This window comes from Manis javanica, chromosome 1, assembly GCF_040802235.1.
Source record: "Manis javanica isolate MJ-LG chromosome 1, MJ_LKY, whole genome shotgun sequence".
In the NCBI taxonomy this organism is placed as follows: domain Eukaryota; kingdom Metazoa; phylum Chordata; class Mammalia; order Pholidota; family Manidae; genus Manis; species Manis javanica.
In genome coordinates, this window is record NC_133156.1 from 91160985 (window position 1) to 91182800 (window position 21816).

Consider the following 21816-nt stretch of genomic DNA (forward strand, 5'->3'; position numbering starts at 1 on the left):
TTTGTTTATTTTCTCAAAGAACCAGCTCTTGGTTTCATTGATTTTTGCTATTGTTTATTCTTCTCAATTTTGTTTATTTCTTCTCTGAGCTTTATTATGTCCTTCCTTCTGCTGACTTCTGGCCTCATTTGTTCTTCTTTTTCCAATTTTGATAATTGTGATGTTAGACTATTCATTTGGGATTGTTCTTCCTTCTTCAAGTGTGCCTGGATTGCTATATACTTTCCTCTTAGGACTGTTTTCACTGCGTCCCACAGAAGTTGGGGCTTTGTGTTGTTGTTGTCATTTGTTTCTATATATTCCTTGATCTCTATTTTAATTTTTTCATTGATCCATTGATTATTTAGGAGCATGTTGTTAAGCCTCCATGTGTTTGTGAGCCTTTTTTGTTTTGTTTGTAGAATTTATTTCTACTTTTATACCTTTGTGGTCTGAAAAATTGGTTGGTAGAATTTCAATATTTTGGATTTTGCTGAGGCTCTTTTTGTGGGCTAGTATGTGGTCTATTCTGGAGAATGCTCTATGTGCACTTGAGAAGAATGTGTATACTGTGGCTTTTGGATGTAGAGTTCTATAGATGTCTGTTAGGTCCATCTGCTCTACTGTGTTGTTCAGTGCTTCCGTGTCCTTACTTATTTTCTGCCCGGTGTATCTATCCTTTGGGGTGAGTGGTGTGTTGAAGTCTCCTAAAATGAATGCATTGCAGTCTATTTCCCCCTTTAGTTCTGTTAGTATTTGTTTCACATATGCTGGTGCTCCTGTATTGGGTGCATATATATTTAGAATGGTTATGTCCTCTTGTTGGACCGAGCCCTTTATCATTACGTAGTGTCCTTCTTTATCTCTTGTTACTTTCTTTGTTTTGAAGTCTATTTTGTCTGATATTAGTACTGCAACCCCTGCTTTCTTCTCGCTGCTGTTTGCCTGAAATAAGTTTTTCCATCCCTTGACTTTTAGTCTGTGCATGTCTTTGGGTTTGCGGTTTCTTGTAAGCAGCATATAGATGGGTCTTGCTTTTTTATCCATTCTATTACTCTGTGTCTTTTTATTGGTGCATTCACTCCATTTACATTTAGGGTGATTATTCAAAGATATGTACTTATTGCCATTGCAGGGTTTAGATTCGTGGTTACCAAAGGTTCAAGGTTAGCGTGTTTTCTACCTTACTGTCTGACTTAACTCACTTATTGAGCTGTTAGAAACACAGTCTGATGATTATTTCCCTTCTTTATCCTCCCCCTCCATTCTTCATATGTTGGGTGTTTTGTTCTGTGCTCTTTTTAGGAGTACTCTCATCTAGAGCAGTCCCTCTAAGATACTCTGTAGAGGTGGTGTGTAGGAGGCAAATTCCCTCAACTTTTGCTTGTCTGGGAATTGTTGAATCCCTCCTTCATATTTAAATGATAATCGTGCTGTATACAGTGTCCTTGGTTCAAGGCCCTTCTGTTTCATTGCATTAAATATATCATGCCATTCTGTTCTGGCCTGTAAGGTTTCTGTTGAGAAGTCTGATGATAGCCTGATGGGTTTTCCTTTGTAGGTGACCTTTTTTCTCTCTCTGGCTGCCTTTAATACTCTGTCCTTGTCCTTGATCTTTGCCATTTTAATTATTATGTGTCTTGGTGTTGTCCTCTTTGGTTCCTGTCTCTTGGGAGTTCTGTGTGCCTCCGTAGTCTGAGCAACTATATCCTCCCCCAGTTTGGGAAAGTTCTCAGCAATTATTTCTTCAAAGACACTTTCTATCCCTTTTTCTCTCTCTTCTTCCTCTGGTACCCCTTTAATGCAGATATTGTTCCTTTTGGATTGGTCACACAGTTCTCTTAATATTGTTTCATTCCTGGAGATACTTTTATCTCTCTCTGCATCAGCTTCTGTGCATTCCTGTTCTCTGGTTTCTATTCCATCAATGGCCTCTTGCATCTTATCCATTCTGCTTATAAATCCTTCCAGAGTTTGTTTCACTTCTGTAATCTCCCTCTGGACATCTGTAATATCTGTCCAGACTTCATCCTTTAGCTCTTGCATATTTTTCTTCAGCTCTGTCAGCATGTTTATGATTTTTATTTTGAATTCTTTTTCGGGGGACTGGTTAGGTCTGCCTCTGCAGATCCTCTCTCAGGTGTTGTTTGAAGTATCTTGGACTGGAGTAAATTTTTTTGCCTTTTTATGGTGATAGCAGTGGCTGTAGGCAGGTTGCGGGTGTGTCAGCTGGGAAAAGAAAGTTCTTTCCTGCTTGCTGGATGCCTTGCCCTTCTCCGCTGCCTGTGATAGTTACCCACACTCCTGGAGCAGCCACTGGGTTAGTCCCCTAAGCTGCTGTGGGTGGGGTCTCTGTCAGAGCAGCATGGAGCCCTGCGGGGAGTGGCAGGCACACCAGGTGCACTCCTCCGTGCTATTGGTGCCCCTTCCGGGCAGCTCTGTGTCAGCAGCAGCCTTTGGGTTTGGCCCAGGTGGCTGTGCCTTGGGCTGGGATTCCGGTCAGCTGCTGAGATCATGCCTGCTCCCTCTGGCTCTGCTGCAGGTTTGCGCGGGCCTCTACCGGCTCTTCTGTTTCCACTGCTGCCAGTGCATGTGAGCCATGCCCGTGCTGTTTGGTCGTGCTGCTGTGGGCTCGCACAAGCCTCTCCTGGTCTCCTCTGGCACCGTTGGCACATGGATCTGCTCCCAGTCCCTTCCAGCGCCACCGTCCCCAGCACGTGCTGCCACTCTCCTGCCACTGGGCCGGTTAGTCGGGTCCGCGCCAGTTGGAGGAATGACTGGCAGGCTGCTTAGTGCCATGAGGGGCTTCAGAGCTGTGCTGCCTCCCTGGGGTTTAGGGTGCCTAAGGTTCCCCGGGATTCCCAGCTGCTGGCTAAGTGTGCCGGGATGACTTCGTCCAGCTATGGGGTCCCTCTCTCTTTAAGATTTACAGAAAGCAGTTGCTTTTCTTTTGTCTCACGGGTGCTAGTTGTGGGGATCTGCCCACAGGTTTAGCTTTTCTGTTTCTCTAATATCCAGCACCCCATGCACCTTGTGTCTGTGTTCTGGGTATGGATTTCTAGAGCTGCTTGTTTAGCAGTCCTGGGCTTTCACTCCCTCCCCGTTTCTACTCCTGTCTTCCCACCGGGTTCTCGGGTGGGGAGGGTGTTTGGGTCCCACCTGGCCGCAGCTTGTGTCTTACCCCCTTCGTGTGATGTTGAGTTCTCACAGATGTAGATGTATCCTGGCTGTTGTACTGCATCCACTGGTGTCTCTTTTAGGAATAGTTGTATTTATTGTATTTTCATAAATATGTATGTTTTGGGGAGGAGTTTTCCTCTGAACTACTCACGCCGCCATCTTCCCGTGATCCCCTCGGTAAATGCTTCTTATAGTTGCTATCTCTATGACACCTCTTTTTTGCCCTTTCAGTTACTTAATTTACTTTATACCTAGATAACAATTAAATTTTTTCTGTGCTAATAACTGGTATGGTTTCTGTCTCTTGACTGTGCCTTGAATGATAACAGATGTGTATATGAGCTGCAAGTTGTCTTGCTCTTTTATTGAAATTGGAAAGAAGATATTTACTGTCTAAGAATCTGTATATGATTTACAAAAACAAGATGAATTTACATCAAACAATTTGTTAAAATAGGAAGAAAACTAGAATAAATAAATGAGTGGCACATTTTACAGATACTTGATTTTTACCCCATTCTCCATAACTGAGCAGTTGCACAAAGTGCTCCTATATTTTTTTCTTGGTTCTGGAAGCCAATAAATCCCAAAATAAAACCATTACAATAAAATAAGCTGTATAGCCCGAAGATGGATTTACTGGACTGATGTCAAATGATTGTTTCCATAGTATTCAATGCTTTCTTTTAGGACCTTCTTAGAGCTTAGATGTCAAAAGGTTTTTATTTTGGATTGAGGAGAGACTTAAAAGGATATTCTAGGGGAAGAGAGCATAGCTTAACAATTGCTTGCTTCTTGGATGGTTCTGGGGCTGCCTGGGAAGCAAAGGAAGAACAACTCAGGGACATGTTTTGAGTGGTTTGTAGCCAAGGTTGTCTCCAGATGGAAAAAAAATAATTCAGCTGGTACTTCAAAGAAATAAGCCAATCCTGAAGCTTACACCAAAATTTGAACTTAAAAATAAATGTGGCTTTGTATAAAATTCAGGCTTAGGTTGCTGAATATTGCTGAGGAATATACATGCTTTTGATCTGTTTAGGATGTCCTAGTTTGAAAAGGAAAGCTTCTTAAGCAGTACTACCCTACCAGATGATCACCTGCTTATAGCATAAATTTCCTTTATTTTTCATGAAATGTGGAACCTCTATCTGTCACAGGTCTAGGTTATACAGAGTTTATGGAAATAATTGTCTGTTTTTGTAATTCTGAGCTAAGCCAAGGACCACCTATTTCAGAGAAATTGCCCCCTGCACCTTCATCCTCTAGGAAGTGTTTCAACCCTAATAATATATAAAAGCAGCCAGATATTCTTAATTCTTTTTGTGGACTGTGATTACAAGACTTGCAATCTCTTCCACAACCCACACATTCCTCTTTCCCAAGCAACACACCAAAATTATTTGAATAAACTGGCATTGTGTATCCAAAGCATTTATCTCCTGATCCTTTGCTACCATCTTAACATTATCACCAGTAAAACCTTCATTCTAACATTTGGCTTGCTTCATTCCCACAGCTCTCTTAATTATCCTGTTTTTTAAAATGTAAATACCTCTCAAGACACAAGACTACTAGACCTCATTTTTTGTGAATGACAAGATAATTCATATGACCACAATAACATAAAGATGGGAAGATAAAGGGATCTTTATGATTGTAAGGCATCTGTATTTTACTTAAAGTGGTAAAATACTAGCTCTGAGTAGACTGTAAATGGTTAGGTAATCTCTAGAGTAAATACATACACATACACAAAGAGATACAGCCCAAATGACAATAGATAAATTACAATGAAATATTAAGGAATATTCAAATAATCCAAAGGAAGCCAACAAAGGGGAATGGAGGAACAAAAAATGAAGGGGACAAACATAAAATAATAAATGGCCTAAATCATATCAATAATTACATTAAATGTAAATGGTCTAAATTCACCAAATACAGAGATAGATTGGTCAAACCAGCAAACAAACAAGAACAAAATATATGTTGTCTACAAAACCTCACTTCAAATATAACTACATAAGTAGGTTAAAGTAAAAGAATGGACAAAGATATACTATACAAACACTCATCAAATGAAATAGGGAGTGAATGTACTAGCATAAGATCAAATAGACATCAGAGCATAGAAAATTACTAATGATAAAGGGAGACATTTTAGGTTGATAAAGAGAATTCACCAAGAAGACATAACAATCCTAAATATGAACACATCTAACAACAGAGCTTCCTAACAACACATGTGAATGTACCTAACAACAGAGCACCTAACAACAAAGCAAAAGTTTACAGAATTGAATGGAGAAAGAGATGTATCTACAGTTATAGAAGAAGACTTCATCACTCCTCTCTTTGCAATGGATATAATAAATAGACAGAAATTCATCAAGGATATAGAACATTGAACTATTCCATCAAGTTATTGGATCTAATTGACATTTATATAACTTACCATCCAACAATAGCAGAATACACATTTTTTGGAAGCACACATAAAACTTTCACCAAGATAGAGCATATTCTGGGCCATAAAATACACCTTAACACATTTGAAATAATTGAAACTATACTGAGTATGTCCCTCTGCCATAACAGAATTAAATTAGAAATCTATAGTAGAAAGATATCTAGAAAATCCACAAAGAACACCCTTCTAAGTAATCCATGGGTCAAAGAGAAAGTCTCAAGGAAAATCAGAAAATATTGTGAACTAAGTGAAAATGAAATACAGCATGTCAAAATCTGTGGGGTGAAGCTAAATCAGTGCTTAGAAGGAAATTTATAGCACTAAATATTCATATTCAAAAAAAGAAAGGTTTCAAAACAATAATCTAAGCTTCCTCTTTATAAAACCAATAAAAGAAGAGCAAATTAAACACAAAGCAGAGAAGGAAAAAAGCTCCTAGAGTGAATAAATGAGTTTAGCAAGTTAACAGAATACAAGGCTAATATATAAAAATAAGAACAGAACTCAATGAAATGAAAAATAGAAAAAACAGTAAAGGTCAATGAACCAAAAGCTACCTCTTTGAAAAGATCAATAAAATGGATAAACACATAGCCAGACTGGTCAACTGATCAAGTATAAAAAGAAAAAGGACATTGAAAACAAATACTCAAATATTTGTATATATGAATATTCATGGCTATACTATTCACAGTAGCCAGAAGGAGAAACAACCCAAATGTCCATCAAATAAGCAAAATGTGGTATATCTATACAATGGAATATTATTCAGCCATAAAAGGGAATGAAATACTACTACATACTATAACATGGATTCACCCTGAAACATTACGCTAAGACAAAGAGGTCAAACACAAACACAAGTTGTATGATTCCATTTATATGAAGCTTCTAGAATAGGGAAATCCTTAGAGACAGAAAGTAGGTTAGTGGTTCCCAGAGGCTTATTGGGTACAGAATTTCTTTTTGGTGTGATGAAAATGTCTTAGAACTACATGTAATGGTTGTACAACATTATGAATGTATTAAATGCCACTGAATTGTATACTTTAAAATGATTAATGGACAATTTTGTATTATTTGTATTTTACCTCAATTAAGAAAAGAGAGAGGGGACACAGTTTACCAGTATGAGGAAGAAAAGGATGGACATCACTAAAAACCCTATATAGACATTAGAAGGATAATAAAAGAATACTTCAAACACACTCTATCCATAATTCAACCACTTAGATGAAATGGCCAAATTCCTTGAAAGATACAAACTACCAAATTTCAAGAACTAGATAACAAGAATAGTTCTATACCTAGTAAAGAAATCAAATTTGTAGTTAAACATCTTCCAATAAACAAAATTCCAGGTCCAGATGGTTTCACTGAGAATTCTGCCAGACATTTAAGTAGGAAATTTTCTATTCAATTTTGATTCCATTTCCACTCAAGTTTTTTCCAGAAAATAGAAAGGGAGTGAACAGCTACTTATGAGTCTAGAATTACCCCATTACCAAAGGCAGAAAAAGGTAATACAAGACAAGAAAGCTGGAGACCAAAATCCCTCAACAACATATTAGAATAAAATCTAGAAAAATATATAAAAGGATATCTCATGAGCAAGTGATGTTCATTCCAGGAGTACAAGGTTGATTCAATAAGTTGAAAATCAATATAATTCACCATATTAGCAGATAAAGTAGAAAATGATCATCTCAATAGATGAAAAAAAAAAAGAGAGAGAATTTGACAAAATTCAACCTGCATTTATGTTTAAAACTCTAAGGAAACAAAGAATAGAAAGGAATTCCCTTAACCTGATAAAGACCAGCTATTTTACTTAATGGTTAAAAAAATGAACTGCATGCTAAGATTTTTAAAAAGGCAAAATATAGAAAGGAAGAAATAGTCTCTATTTGCAGATGACATGATTGTGTAGAAAATCTCATGGAATATATAAAAAAATCTAGAACTAGTGAGCTTAGCAAGATCACATGATGTAAGAACATTATAAAATATATATATACATATGTCAAAAATACCAACTCAATTTTTATATATAGACAATTCAAAATTATTTTTTTAAACACTTACAATAGCACACACATAAGGAGATAATTAGCTATAAATCCTACAAAATATGTGCAGGATCTGCATACTAAAAACTATGAAATACAGATGAGAGAAGTCATAGAAGACCCAAATAAATGGAGATGTAAATTGTGTCCATGAATTGTAGGACTCAATATTGTTAATGTGTCAGTTCTCCTCAAATTGATCTATACATCATATGCAATCCCAAACAAATTCCCATCAGGAATTTTTGTAGATAACAAGCTGATTCTAAAATTCATGTGTAAAAACCAGTGAATATATGGCCAAAACAATTTTGAAGATGAACAAAGAACCCATGCTTTCTGATTTCAAGGCTTATTATAAAGCTATGGTAATCAAAGTGGTATGGTAATTAGCAGAGGGCTGTGGTTACAAAGCAGGCAAATCGCCTCCTACCTGTATATCTTTTTTTTTTTTTAACTTTTCTACCATTTTTATTTTTAGGGTTGCTTTGGGTTTTTTTTTTATTAAGGTATTATTGACATACACTCTTATGAAGGTTTCACATGAAAAAACAATGTGGTTACTACATTTACCCATATTATCAAGTCCCAATCCACACCCCAATGCAGTCACTGTCCATCAGTGTAGTAAGGAAGCATCTCTCTCTTTCCTATGCACACACTGAAGCAACTGGAAACAGTTATTTTGTGTCCAAAAGCAGCCCTGAGGCAGAGATTTTTAATTATCCCCAAATATCTATACTTCCCTCTTCTTTTTAGTAATATAACCCCTGACTTTTAGTGGAATACACAGCAGCATAGCTGGAGATTACATTTTTCCTCCTCTCTTATAAATAGGTGTGGCCTTGTAACTAAATTCTAGCCAATGGGATGTGAGCAGAAGTGTTTCAAGTATCTTCCAGTTCATGCGTTTAAAAGGGCATGGACTGTGAGTCTGGGGTGGAAGCCATCTTTGACCATGGGAAAGGGCAACATCCTAGGGCATTCATGGAACAACTTAGAAGGCGTCTAGACTTCTAGAACCTCATGGAGCAGAGAAAAAGTACCTTCTGCTTATTTATGCTATTTTACTTAATTTCTGTTAAACAACTGAAACAATACCATAATAAAAACAGGGAATGAGCTTTCCCCTTCTCACTTGCCAAGTTCAGGAAAAGTTAGAGTTTAGGGTATTAGCGTGCCTAGCTGTTTCAGATCTTCTCATCTTGATCATACTCTTTTAACTTATTTACCCTTGTTTGTTCCCTTTTTTCAACTCACCCCTACTCCTTTTAGCTCTTAGCTTTATATTAAATTCATTGTGTTGTTGTTCACTCCTTTTTGTCTTTGTAGCCTTATATCAATTTCCAATTGGTTGAAAAGCAAAAATAAAGATAGTGAAAGTTTAAAGGGTGCAATGAGTGTCAAGCTTAGACAGTTTGCAACAGCCACTGGCCACTAGGAGTTTGTTTTTTGCTCTAAGGCTTCCTTTTCTCCTTTTGAAAATTTCACTGAGTATTCATACAGCCCTCTCTTTGTGACTTTGTAACCAACAGATATGTTATGCTCTAGAGAGACAATGTGTCTTGAATATTTTTCCCTGCTACTTTTTATTCCTGTTAGAACAGTTAAAATATAGCTGCTTGATTTGTGTGATAGCCAACCAAAGGTCATCATTTGCAAAGTAGTATTTGTAAAACACTGATTTTTTTCATCTTTACTTATAGAGATTGACTTTTATAAAGCAAAGAAAGCAAAATTCCAATGTGTGTGATAGTTCATACAACTTAAATTATATATCCGTCTTTACTTGTAGGCACTAGTTTTTATTTAATATGAGTTAAATAGTGCATTTCAAGTGTTTATTCTCCAGTGATCTGGTAAAGATGAATTCTCATCTTCTAAAAAGAAAGAATTGAACATGCTAATAAACCTTTTTTTGTAATTTTATTGATTTATGTCTTTATATTCTTTTAATTCTTAGGAATTTGCCTACCCTAATTTTTTTTTCTGTACAAAAAAAAACATATAGGCTGCATGAAGACACAATTTTAAATGTTGTTATATATATTTTTAAATGTACAACATGCCCTTCAGATGATGAAAGTTCACTTACAAAGATTCTGCCCTATTAAGAAGTAATAATTATCATTTATTGAACCCTTACTACATTTAAGAATTCTTTATTTTTGCTGTTGCAGCCTATCACCCTGTAAGTCCTTCAGAAGAAAAATGAAAAGTTATTATTTTTTCCAATTACATAGCTAGCATTAAACCTCATAGGCATAAATATACCACTTACACAGACTATTTCAAATATATTCCTTTGAAGGACATTTTAATATTGCAAATTGCCAATAATAAATTTAATATGTGAGGATCATTTCCTTTACTGTTTATAATAGATCAATACTATTCATATCTCCACTTATAGCCTTTATATATGGATACACAGGGTTACTATTGGAATCCTTTGCTAGTTCACTGAGAAAAATGAATTTGCCCCAAAGTTTAATTTTATTAAAGAGCATCAATCCTGGATAATTTTTTTTTTTTTACTTTGCCTACATGAGTAAGCATGTAATAATAATAGTCAAAATTTTTTATTGAACACTTATGATATGCTAGGCATTTTGCTAGATGCTTTACATACATTGTCTTACACAAATTTCACACTCATAACTTGATATGGCACATATTTTGTTTGTACTTTACTGTTGAGGAAACTGAGTCTCAGGGAGAATTAGTAAATTGCTCATGTTTATCAAATAAGAATGTATCTTAACCAAGGCCCAAATCCCTGTTTTCAGTCATTTCAGGAATGTCACTACAGACTGAATGCCAAAACATTTGAGTAAGAAGTGGGGGGAAAATCAGCTATTAATTAATGGTTACTTGCTGTCATATAGACTTTCAGTTGTACTGAATTCAACCAAGGTCTGTATTGGATTTCAATACTCTGATTTCTTGTGTGGCTAAAAATCCAAGGAGAATCGGTTGAGTTCTATCAGCTCTAAAGTTTCCAGATCATTTGGAAGCGTATAAATCTTATTTAAAAAAGGATTCTCAAAAATATCAATTATATGACTAAATAGCAATCACACCCACACATATATGTGCAAAAAAAGTGTGGTAGTAATGGAACAGAAATAATTGTGGTAATAATTAAATATTAGAGTAGTAATGCTGGAATTGAAAGTTGTAGAAGTTGAAATATAGAAGGTGAGATGATATCTCTCTCTTCAGTTAAGAAGTAGTATCTTTATATTACCTTGAAATATTAGGAGAAAAGTCATTTCACAAAGATTTCCTTCCTCTTGGGACACTTCTGCCAAATTCTAGTAAGCTTTCCCAGATGACAGCTTATTATTATTATTATTACTTTAGGTTTATAACCCAAGAAGAATTCTCTAGGTTTTAAGTAGTTTACCATAATACAGAAGAAATTCTGTTGGAAGCTAATTTTTTTAAAAGGTGAATTTAAATTAAAAAATATATATGAATGAATCTTTGTGAATGATTCATTTGCTATATTTTTAGCAATTGAAAAACTGTAATTTATTATCCAAAAATCCTTATTTTTTTGTTGCATTTCCTACTACTATAAACCTATTCCTATTATGTCAAAAAAGAATATGTGATGACAACTGAACCTATTTCACATCTAAGAGATATCTTATTGAAAGGAATAAAGAGTTACAGATAGGATAAAATAAAATAATCATAAATATTCTGGTGAAGGTTTCAAATAGAACAGTCATAGACAGCTCACAATAAACACATAAAAAAATTTTATCCATAGTTTGTAATCCAAAACACCTTTCAGGTCTCTCTTGATTGACCCTGAATAAAAGTCTTACTTCAAGTGACAGAAAAGGTCCATTAACGTTGCTCATGCATTGCAACATAAAAATAGAATGGAATCATTGACTACAGGTAGAAATGTGCAAAGCTACTCAAGATAAATATGCTACTTTGAGGCTACACATTCACTCCACTTTTGTCTGCCAGCTTGATTTTTGAATTGGGCACTCATGGATAAAAGGTGTATGATCTGAAAAAATGGTGTGTGTCTTTTAAAAGTCAGTGTCATGTAGTGTCATTCCTTTTGGCAAAATTTATGTTATACAGTATTAGACTATGGGCTGAGCTAATGTAACATGTTACATTAAAAACTGTACATCACAATTGCAATATGTGTCAGAACAATGAATTCTTACATCAGATACCTGTTCAGCTGTAAATAGAGCCCTCTGCAAGGCAATAACAAAAGGATTAGATTATTTTGATGCCTGTATAGAACTCCTATTGACTAAAACACGCAGCTCTCCAGCGTGAATACTCTGTGACCTGTGACCATTTAAGTTGCATGTTTAATACATACATACAATGAGAACACAGAACATTGTGAAAGCCACATTTGGAGGTATTTTTCTTTTCACAGGCATCCTCCAAAGATCCAATAGCTGTATCTTCCTCTCCCCAACAAAGAGAGAAATACATGAAGTGGTAATGGATTCTGTATCAGTTAGAAAAGCCCCTGAGCTGCTAGTAGCAGAAATCTCATAAACATCAGCTTAAATACATGAAGATTTGTTTTCTCATAGAGGATGACTAGAAATAGTCAGTTGCTTGTTTTGATTCCACAGCTAATGATATCAGAACTGCTGTCTCTGAAATTTTTATGTTCCCCTCATGGTTGAAGGATGGATATTTTAACTCTAGGTTTTCCATCAGCTCTCATGGAAGAAGTAGGAAAGGGCAGTCCCCTGTATTTGTCCCTTTTATCAAGAAATCCAAAGCATTTCCAACACCATCTACACTCTTTCCACTTACATGTAATTGCCCAAAATTGTGCACTTGACCACCTCTTGTTGAAAGGGAGGCTACGAAAGTAGGCTGTACAATGGAATCAGGTAAGGAAGAAGGGTTTAAGGAATGAATGTTGGGTAAGTCAGTTAATAGTGTTTAACTTAGATGCCACTAACAATTTATAAACAGAGCAGAAAGCATAGTATGCAGAAGAATTTAAACAATGATAAATTCATATAGTAAAAATTTTAATGTTGACACCTCCTACTTCACACCACACACAAATGTGAATCCTTTTAGAATGTGGATCTAAATGTGAAAGGTAAAAAATAAATCTTCAATAATAAAACATAGGATAATATATTTATAAACTTGTATGTAGACAAAGATTCCTTAAACAGGATACAAAAAGCTCTCACCATAAAGGGAAAAATGTAGTAACTGGACTACTAAAATCTGAATCTAAAATCAAGAACTTCTATTCATCTAATACACCATTCAGAGAGTGAAAAGGAAAGCCACAGAGTTGTGTTATTTCCAGGTTCTGGCTATTATAATCATTTCTGAACATTCTTGTACATGTCTTTTAGGATGCCTATGTAAGCATCTGTGCTTGATACTTGGAGCAAGATTTGTGGGTCTTTGGGTATCACATGTTAAGCTTTCCTAGACTGTCAAATCTTCTTGGGCAGGCTCCAATAGGTACATGCCTGGTGAGCTTCAGCCCAACCTTCCTCCGTGGATTCCTAAGAAGGGTCACACATTCAGTCATAGAAGTGACATGACTAATGCCCTGGCTGACCCTCATAGGTAGTAGAAACATCATTTGGGAAAGAAAAGAAGATTGGGCCCTACCAGGTGACATCAGCTCACAGTGGATATATTAGTTTCCTATTTCTTCTGTAGCAAATCTCCACAAACTTAGTGGCTTTAAACAATACCCCTAGGGAGTGCTTTAAGGTCCAGAAACACTCACCTCTACATCTACTGTGAAGTCACAACCCTAGCTCCTCATGGTATTTCAGGATCAATTTCCACTATCAGTATAGTGAGTTTCTTTATTTTATTTTTTTACCTTGATAATCCACACATATGAGGAGCCCAAAACAATCAGATAGTAGACATAGATTTAGGCTCAACAGAATTCTTACTATTTCCTATAGTTGAAGCATTCTCCATGGAAGCAGGACCTCTAATCTGACAGAGCCTTAGGTGGCACAGACAGAAAAAAAATTCCACAAGTTGGTTCATGGAAGTGATGGTAAAAAGAAGATGCCTATCCCATTTCCATCCCTTGGTTTCTTGATTCCATTCCACATATTCTATATATTGAGGGACAGTATGTCAGCCATTGGTTTGGTGCATATGTCAAATCCTGGAAAATGGAGCCCTAGCCCCACAGTGTATGTAGTGTTCCCAGATTGTCACATTAGCTGGATCTTTAACAGGCCTTTCTACATTTTATTAAAGGTTGCTTCTAGTAGATGAGGCATATGGTAAGACCAAGGAATTCTGTGGACACATTGTTATGCTTCCTTTGATCTTAGGCAATGTTGAGTAAAATGCCACATCAATAAGAAAATCCTTATCTGGATTAGATGCTAATTCTGGTAAGGATAGATCACTGCCTGTATGGAATTGAGATCCTTCAAGAAGCAGATGTCAAAATAGGGTTAGACATGCAAGCATTTATTGGAGGAAATATCTGTTACTGGAATGGAGGGAGAGAGCAGGGGTAAGCAAGAGAACCTCCAGACTGCAACACAGGTGTGATCTGATACCTGTGAAAAAGACGCGGAAAGGAAAGATTAGGTGTAGAGCTTCAGACTGCACTGAAGTTCTTATAGTCTTCACCAGGTCAGTAGGGAGTTCCTGAGCAAAGGTTTCTCATGTTGGACAGGAATCATCTGGCTCTAGTACCTCTGCTGTGCTCAATAATTGGCTGAGAGAAGTCTGTCCTTGGGTGAATACGTGACTCCAAAGTGTGGAAGGCATGGAAGTTGGAGGCTGGCAGTCAACTCTGCTCCCCACAGAAGTTGAAGGTAGACATGGGAGGTGTATTCCTATGGTTGTCACAGTGTACCTTCCAGGGAGGAAGGTGGCCTATGTAATCAAACTTCCAACCAGATACCTTCTGGACTGGTACCGTGGCAAGGACTCTGTATTGGTCTCTACTGTTGGCAGCTTAGCTATGCAGCAATGGAAGTAACTATATCAGCCTTGATGAAAGGAAGCTCATGCATAGGCTCTGTATTAGCTAACTCTTGCCGCATAACAAATTATCCCAGAAGTTAATGGATTAAAAAAACAAACATTTATGATTGCTGTTTCCATGGGTCAGGAATCTGGGTGCATTTTAGCTAACTGTCTCTGGCTCAGTCTCTCTCAAGAGATTGCAGTCAAGCTATAGTCTGCAAGTGCAGTCCCATCTGAAGACTCAGTCAGGGGATCCTCTCAAACTCACTCAAGTGGATGTTGGTAGGCCTCAGTCCCTCATCATGTGGACTTTTCCATAGCCATGTGAAGGCATGACATGGCAACTGGCTGCCCACAGTGTGAATGACCCAAGAAAAAGCAGGAAAAGGTGGAAGCCTTTTTTATAATCTAGTATCAGAAGAGACATCCCATCGCTTCTCCACATTCTGTTTGTTAGAATCACATCAATAGATCCACATTTGTGGGGAGGGGTTTACACAAGGGCAGGAATGCTAGGAGGCAGGAATCCTTGATGGCCATCTTGGAGGGGTTTACACAAGGGCAGGAATGCTAGGAGGCAGGAATCCTTGATGGCCATCTTGGAGGCTGCTTACCAGCCTCAATCTCTGCTACAATGGCTGTTCTGTTCATGGACCAGCACTGAGGTGACTGAGGGGACAAGCTCTTTGACATCCATAGGACAAGTCTTTCTGCCCACTTGTTTATTGAGTGCCTCCACAGTACCCTGTGCTCTTTTGTGGGCATTAACCTAAGACACAAAAAAATCACAAGCTTTATGTGTACTCCTGGCCTCTTTCCCATATTTGTTTTTCTGTGATTGCCAATTTTGTTTCTTTCAGGCCTTTGATCGATCAATCAAACCATTCATCACTCCCCAGGAATCCATACCTTGGGCCACTTCACCCTCTATACAAAGTGATAGACAAGTGTCCTGATTACAGTTTTGTAGCAAGGGAAGGATTTCCCTTTCCAAGTGTCCTTTAGGGAAACCCCTAAGTGGGCTATGGTGGAGTAGCAGCCCATATATAGTCACATGAACATACTGCATTTACCTATCTGTGGATGCGGTCTAAACCTTTTCTTTCTCCATTAGAAAACTGTTGTCAAAGAAAACCTCCAGGGAAGCAGTAGATTTGAGTAAAGGGAAATGTATTGGTTTCACTAACAGAGCTAGATATCCTAGGAGACAGGTACACTAATTCATGTAATTTACTTGTGATTTCTGGACCTGCCCAGACCCAATCCCAAATGTACCTTTTTTGCACAGTGGATTACTATTATGCCCACTAACAGTGAATAAGGTAATACTCTTCTGATAATTAGCAGCTTTAGTCCTGTAGTTTCTTGATGTCACATATCAATTCTAAGTTTGAACTGGGGCCCAGAGTATTTCTGGAGTTGTCTTTCAAAAAGAGTACTTCTCTATTATAATAGGCATAACCCACATGGCTACTCTTCTCTTAGCATTTACCAGAGACTCCGCACAGATGTATCCTTATCTCTCAGATACATCAGCATCATTTGACCCATTGGGTCAAATGGCCTGAAGAGCAGGGAACTTGCACTGCAGCCTAGACTTGATGTAGAACACACACTTGCTCTGTGCCCCACTCAAAAGCTGGCAATTTCTGAATTGCTAGATTAATGATTCAGAACAGTATTCCCAAGTGCAGCATATTACTACCCCACTTATTTGGAAAGTGATTCTGAAGACCAGGGCTGAGGAATGAATAAGTGAAACAAGAAGAAGCAAAGTGAATGCAAGTGTGGATTATCAAGTTCACTGTTGCTGGTAACTGCTACCTGGTGCCATGGGACCATCCAAACAGCCTTATGAAATTGTCTCAGAAGTGCCTGCTGCCCAGAGAATGAAAGGTGAGCATTGATTATGGGCCCCTGTTCTATACTACTGGGTTGTGTGTACATGTGTACTGAGCCATTTCCCATGGCTGTCTCCTGTCTCAGTACAGCTCATGGCCCAGGCCTGAAGCAAGGCCTGTCAGGTTATACTCATGCAATGCTGGTCAAAGCCTGAGTGCCACTGGGAGCCACTGCAGTGGCTCCAGTAAGAGGGAGTGCCAAGAGTATTTGAAAAAGATATACAAGTGGCAGGGATGGAAGGGGATCTTCTATATCTCTTTAGAAGAGGTGCAATTCCTAATGATGAAGGAGATATTTCAAGTCTTTCAAGACCTAAATGTAATTATCAGAGATTTCACAAATATACTTTTATCTACAGTACTTTTATTTAAGTTAATCTCCCTAGGGGTGTCTTTTCCAGTTGGCCATCTGGTTTTATTAAACAGAAGTATAATATCAGAGCAAATGCACACTAGCCTCTGCATTAGTCTCATTGCATGCAGGTTCTCTCAGGGTTCCAGGAAGGTAAAAATATGACCAGTATTTTGTTTTAACCAAAATTAGAAATCTATCTCTATCTCATATTTGACTTTTCTTTAACTCAGCAAACACTATGCATCTACAAGGCACTAGGCATTAAACTTGGTGCTGGGGAGGCTAAGATGAATGTAATATGGTCTCTATCTTGAGGAGCTTGGAGTCAGTTGGGGGAGAATAGTATGAAGGGACCATGAGAGTGAGTTCATAACCATGTTAAGTATACAAGGAAAACAACTTACAGGGGGCCCTTGTATTTGTAAGGGGTTACACTATTTGTGCTGTTACAATATCTGTACTATTCTTTAATAAAATATTCCTTAAACTTTCAAGATTAGCAATGGAAGAACTGACATTCAGGGAGGAGATGGCTAGACTTTCTTTCTTCTTGTTCTGTTCTGCCAGATTCACCCAGTCCTGGGGATCTCTTTAACCCTCAATCTCAAGTGATGATTAACTTAATTCATTTTAGAGTCCCCTTCCAGATTCATTCCTACAGTTCATCTGAGGCCCAGGCTGGAATATTTAAAAATAACTCAATAAGGTTTATAAAAAACAGAACAAAAGGGTACCAAACAGTGAGAAATGGAGCTTACATAGTTTCTTTCAAATGCCCTAGGTCATCTCCCGGCCTAGATCCTGCAGGCCTTCTATGGTTAGTATCTCCTCCTCAAAGTCCCAGAGGATCAAGGCCCAGAGAAAGGTGGAAGGGATGTTTCTGATTATCTTACTAGCCGAATTACTGCAATGGGAAGGCTCTGAGACATATTGTTAAATGGGAAAAAAAGAATTTTAAAGCAGCATTTATTCATTCAAGAAATATTTATTGAGTAGCTACTGTTAGGGGGAGCACTGTGTATTTTCCTCGGTTCTTGTCCCTGCTGCAACAAAGAATTGAAGGGCAGAGACACAGTAATGAAGCAGAGTAGAAGTTTTATTTAAAGTTACTTACTTAAAGAGAGAAAAGTTCACACGACCTCAGGGAGGAGAGGCACCCTGAAAGGTTTAAGTTTTATTTAAAGAGAGAAAAAGTGCAGGTGACCTCAGGAAGGAGAGACACCCTGAAAGATGGGAAAAAGTCTTAAGGCAAAAAGGTTATGCACTTAGAACATGTGGGCAACCTCAGAGAGAGGAGCACACTGAAAGGCTCAGGGTCTAGGGTTTTATAGGTGGTTGAGGATTTTCAGAAAAGCAACCAAGGGGCAGGTACAGACCTGCCAAATGGTCCCAGAATGTTCTTCTTTGATAAGACATTAAGTTTCTTCTTTTAACTTAACACAAGAAATTTACTATTTTGATTCTTTTCTAGGTTATCAGCTTCTGTCTGGAAACGTATCAGTCAAGACTGTCTGCCCTGCCTCCAAGGTGTGCTGAGCCACCGTCCGTTTGATTAAAATGCAATCTTAGCTTTAAGACGTAATTCTTCCTGAATAAACTGGGCCTTTGAGTAGGCTAAAGTAAATCTTACAATGGTATGTTCTAATTGACACAATGAAAACATAGGCTATGCTGAGATAATTTTATCTGGAGAGTATTCAAGCATTCCAGGCCAAGTTGTTCCTGGCCTTCTGAGCTTTCATACACTAACTGGTTAACTCATTGAGTCCCTTCTAATGGGTTTTACTAGCCTTATTCTCTTTCCACCCCACTCATATCTATTTTCCTGCATAACAATATCTATTTTCCTAACACTGCGTGTATCAGGCATTGCTATGTACTGGGATACAGTGGTAAGTTCAACATGGGCCCTTTTTATATGGAGGTAACAATCAAATATGAATTCATATGACCTTATTAATGACAACATATGCATTTTTATATTCATATGAATGTGCATCCTACAGTGCTCTTCGTTTCCTATTTATGGCCTCCTTCCAAGATGATTATTTATTTAATGAACACTGTAGGTAAAACTGCAGTATTTCCAGAATCTCTTGCCAGGCTTTAGTGCATCTGCATATCAATAAGTATTTCAAGGGGTGGAGAGCAGTGGTCCATCTATATATCAATAGGCAATTACAAGGGCTTGCAGGGGCTTATCTGGACCAGAGAGGTTGGGTGAATCTCTCTTCTGCTGCAGCCTGCTCAAGAGAGAGATGGGACAACTGCTTGTAAGAAATAAATGGGGTTCTTAAACTTTATTTCTCGCTTTGACTGATTTGGGTTTCAAAGGTATTTTGTCCAGGGACTTTTCCCTGGAGTTACGTCTGGCAGTTGTCAGCAGGACCTCTGAACCCAAAATCTGTCTAAATGGGCAACCCTTGGGTGGGCTGCCTCTAGGGATAATGGGGAGGCCCCAATGGCTGTAGTGGTAGAGGGTGCAGCTTTACTTGGGAACTCCCTACATGTGGGGCTTCCAACTGGGGAGCCCCTAGTGGGGAATTGGTCTAGGGTAAAGCATCTCCTAGAGGGATGGGGCCTTCCACAGAATTGGGGAAGGGTGGAAATTCCGGAACTGCAGAATTAGTCTTCCATCAGAAAGAAGACTGTTTAGAGGCCCTGAATGACCGAGTAGCAGCTGGCATTGTAGGATCTCTTTTTGTCAAGATAGTGTTGCCCGGGTTCTTGTTCATGAAGCTGAAGAATGAGCTTCACAAACACTCAAGGTAGGAAAGCAAGGTACAGGTTTTTATTTAGAAATAAAGTAAGAGGAAAGAGCTCCTGGCTCACACCAGGAGGGGACAAGAGAGCCCAGGGTGGTGCTTTTGTCTAGGGGATTTATAGGCAGTTGAGGATTTTTGGGAACTGAGGGCTTAGGGTGTGGACTTGTACCACCTGCCCTGCCCTCAAGGTGGGCTGGGTTGTTGTCTGTTTTCTAGGACTGTTTACAGTGAAATCACAGGTTATGCTCAGATACCCTTGTGGAACACTCAAACATTCCAGGCCAAGTTGCCCCTGGCATTTTGACCTTTAACTGATCTCACTGAAGATGTCTGTATTCCTAGTCTGGTATCTTTATTGTAGAGAATTAGTGTGACCTTGACTTTGCATAATGCTGAACACAGAGTTTTGATAGGGACTTTACATTGTTACATTGCTTTGACTGTAAATATCCTGCCTTGCTTTTTCTGGAGGCCCTCACCCTACTCTGTCTAAGCCCATGGTCCCTGTCTCAATAGTAGAAAGTGTTATTGAGGAGAGAGAGAGACTAGCAGGAGAGAGACACACTTCAGCATCACTTGGAGGAGGTGGATGATGACCTATGGGATACCCTTAAAGAGAGACAGTTATTGAGAAGATGGGTTGCGCTACTGGAAAATTCCTTAGCAGCAGTGAGGGGAGAGGCAGCAGGAGAGTCTGCTTTGCAGAAGGTCATGGGGGAGGGGGAGGAAAGGGCAGTTCCTTCAGCTCCAGAGATGGTGGAGGGCGTGTCATGGAAGAGGATGAGGGTGTGTGGTCAAGGGCCGATCTGTTGCTGAGACCACTGCCTGAGGCACCAGCCTCTCCTGTATTAAAGGCCTGCCTGGTTGTAATTAAAAAAGTAAAAACACAACAACCACAGGCTCCTGAGGGGGAGAAGCTGCCCCCTCCCCAGGTTGTGGAGCACTCCATGCTCTGCACCTCTACCCAGAATGAGCTGATGGACATGAGTGTCCGGTATCAGCAGAAGCCATTGGAACCTCTGCCTACATGGCTTTTGCATCTCTGGGATATCGGGGTGGAAAACATTGTTATGTTGGGTTCTGAAATGAGTAGACTGGCTGCCCTGATGACTCATCCTTCTCTCCAGCAGTGGTTGCAAAGTGCCTGTCACACCTCAGGAAATCAGGTGCTTCTGGATTGGCTGACAGCAGCCATCAGGGTAATCTGGCCTAATCAGGGTGATTTACCATACTTACCCACTAGCTGGAAAATGTATGCAGAGCTCCCACAGGTGTGGGAATTGGGCATGAAAAATATCATCTCTAATATGGACCCCCACGGCCCTGATTAGGAGTTGTTCACTGCAGGAATGAGAAATCTGGTGCTCCGTACAGCTCCTCCATCTCTCTTTGGGTCCCTAATGACTATTCTTGTCCCCCACATAGGACAACCCATAAGTGAGGCTTCTCATTCTTTAGCAAATCTGGGGGACATTGAAACAATAAGAGCCCGGAAGGAAGTATGGGTTACAACTGAAAGGAGAGATGCAGAAGGCCCCATGAAGGTCTCAAGGACCCAGGTATGGGTTGATTTAATAAAAGCCAGGGTAGTGAAAGAAACTTGATGGGCAGCCTGATAAGAACATATTTGAACTGTGGCACCAATTAAAGCCAGAGCAGCAGTTCCAGCCACTGGGGTCCAGGACATGGAAGCCGGAGGCAAGGCCCCATGTCTGGCCTATGTCCCTGAAAGACTTCCCTGGGGACAGTACTCAGGCTCCACCTGGGTCCTCACTCCCACAGGATGATGATTGGGTGTCGCAGTCAACTTAGGGAAGGGTCAAGGCCCCCACCTTGGCAGACTTGGTGGGGATCGGAGACCACCTGTGTAAATAGCAATTCAGTGGTCCCCTGTAAATGTACAGTGTGTCCTGGCACTGGTAGACACAGGAGCTGAATGTTCTTTGATTAATGCAATTATAAATTATGAGTGTTTTCCTGGGACCCTTGCTATGATAGATGGCTATGGGAGTAAGGCAATTAGAATGAAGAAAGCCCAAATCCTATTCAGGATAGGGTGTTTACCCACAAAGGAGTATACTGTGTACATTTCTCCCATCCTTGAATATAT

At 39.0% G+C, this 21816-nt stretch overlaps 1 long non-coding RNA gene across 2 annotated transcripts in view; it reads left to right on the forward strand.

Annotated features, from left to right (window-relative positions):
* The window catches only part of LOC118968749 (uncharacterized), a 119215-nt gene extending 100670 nt beyond the window's left edge, over window positions 1-18545 (forward strand). Inside the window, exons 3-5 of one of the 2 annotated variants that reach the window (XR_012129454.1) lie at window positions 14390-14531; window positions 15546-16581; window positions 18413-18545. This is a non-coding gene — a long non-coding RNA (uncharacterized lncRNA). The remainder of the gene's footprint in view (window positions 1-14389; window positions 14532-15545; window positions 16582-18412) is intronic. The other variant, XR_012129459.1, reaches the window with a different exon arrangement.
* Window positions 18546-21816: the final 3271 nt, after the last annotated feature.